Source organism: Arachis ipaensis, chromosome B2 (genome assembly GCF_059453495.1).
Source record: "Arachis ipaensis isolate K30076 ecotype BB chromosome B2, ASM5945349v1, whole genome shotgun sequence".
Lineage (NCBI taxonomy): Eukaryota > Viridiplantae > Streptophyta > Magnoliopsida > Fabales > Fabaceae > Arachis > Arachis ipaensis.
This window is the reverse complement of record NC_142437.1, coordinates 63,509,465-63,511,418: the sequence shown is the minus strand read 5'-3', so window position 1 is coordinate 63,511,418 and position 1,954 is coordinate 63,509,465. Positions and strand designations below refer to the sequence as shown.

Here is a 1,954-nt window from a genome sequence, read left to right as displayed (position 1 = left end):
TTTCTTGTTAGTCAAGTCATCAACTTTAATTTTAAAAATCAAATCTTTTTAATTTATCTTTCAAATCTTTTTCAAAATAAAGTTCAATCATATCTTTTCAATCATATCTTTTTCAAACAAATCTCTTTCAATCATATCTTTTTAAAATGTGATTTCAAAATCTTTTTCTAACTTCTTATCTTTTCAAATTTGATTTTCAAATTTTTTTGAATTAACCACTTAACTTTTTGATTGATTCTTATCTTTTTCAAAACTACCTAACTAGTTCTCTCTCTCTAATTTTCGAAAATCACCTTCATCTTTTTCAAAATTCCTTTTTGAATTAACTAATTGTTTTAAATTTAATTTAATTTGACTTAATTTTCCTTGCTTAATTTTCGAATTTTAACTTTAATTTTAAAATATTTTTATTTTATTTATTTAAATTTCTGAATTCTTCTCTTCCTCACCTCCTTCTATTTATTTATTCATTTACTAACACCCCTTTTTCACCCAAGAATTCGAACTCAGTCCTCACCCTTGTGTTTGGATTCTCCATCTTCTATTCATATCTTCTTCTACTCATATAAAGGAATCTCTATACTATGACATAGAGGATTCCATATTTTCTGTTCTCTTCTTTTTCATATGAGCAGGAACAAGGAAAAGAACATTCTTGTTGAGGCTGATCCTGAACCTGAAAGGACTCTGAAGAGGAAGCTAAGGGAAGCTAACGCACAACTCTCTGGAGAAAATCTGACAGAAATTTTCGAAAAAGAAGGAGACATGGCCGAAAATAATAACAATGCAAGGAAGATGCTTGGTGACTTTACTGCACCAAATTCCAATTTACATGGAAGAAGCATCTCAATTCCTGCCATTGGAGCAAACAACTTTGAGCTTAAACCTCAGTTAGTTTCTCTGATGCAACAGAACTGCAAGTTCCATGGACTTCCATCAGAAGATCCTTTTCAGTTCTTAACTGAATTCTTGCAGATCTGTGATACTGTTAAGACCAATGGGGTTGACCCCGAGGTCTACAGGCTTATACTTTTCCTGTTTGCTGTAAGAGACAGAGCTAGAATATGGTTGGACTCTCAACCTAAAGCTAGCATGAACTCTTGGAAAAAGCTGGTCACGGCTTTCTTAGCCAAGTTCTTTCCTCCTCAAAAGCTTAGTAAGCTTAGAGTGGATGTTCATAACTTCAAACAAAAAGAAGGTGAATCCCTCTATGAAGCTTGGGAGAGATACAAGGAACTGACCAAAAAGTGTCCTTCTGACATGCTTTCAGAATGGACCATCCTGGATATATTCTATGATGGTCTGTCTGAATTATCAAAGATGTCATTGGACCATTCTGCAAGTGGATCCATTCACCTAAAGAAAACACCTGCAGAAGCTCAAGAACTCATTGACATGGTTGCAAATAACCAGTTCATGTACACTTCTGAAAGGAATCCTGTGAATAATGGGACGCCTATGAGGAATGGAGTTCTTGAAATTGATACTCTGAATACCATATTGACTCAGCAAGTCAATATGATCTCTCAGAGTCAGAATGGATTGAAGGAATCATCCAACAGTACTAAAGAGGCATCTTCTGAAGAAGAAGCTTATGATCCTAAGAACCCTGCAATAGCAGAGGTGAATTACATGGGTGAATCCTATGAAAACACCTATAATCCCTCATGGAGAAATTATCCAAATTTCTCATGGAAGGATCAACAAAAGCCTCAACAAGGCTTTAATAATGGTGGAAGAAACAGGTTTAGCAATAGCAAGCCTTTTCCATCATCCACTCAGCAACAGACAGAAAATTCTGAGCAGAATCCATCTAGCTTAGCAAATATAGTATCTGATCTATCTAAGGCCACTTTAAGTTTTATGAATGAAACAAGGTCCTCCATTAAAAATTTTGAGGCACAAGTGGGCCAGCTGAGTAAAAGAGTCACTAAAACTCCTCCTAGTACTCTCC

At 35.0% G+C, this 1,954-nt stretch overlaps 1 non-coding gene across 1 annotated transcript; it reads right to left on the bottom strand.

The window, feature by feature from the left end:
- Positions 1-1,158: 1,158 nt before the first annotated feature.
- LOC148574138 (small nucleolar RNA R71) lies at positions 1,159-1,266 on the bottom strand. Its single transcript, XR_015906884.1, has one exon. It is a non-coding gene; the product is annotated as a small nucleolar RNA R71 (small nucleolar RNA).
- Positions 1,267-1,954: the final 688 nt, after the last annotated feature.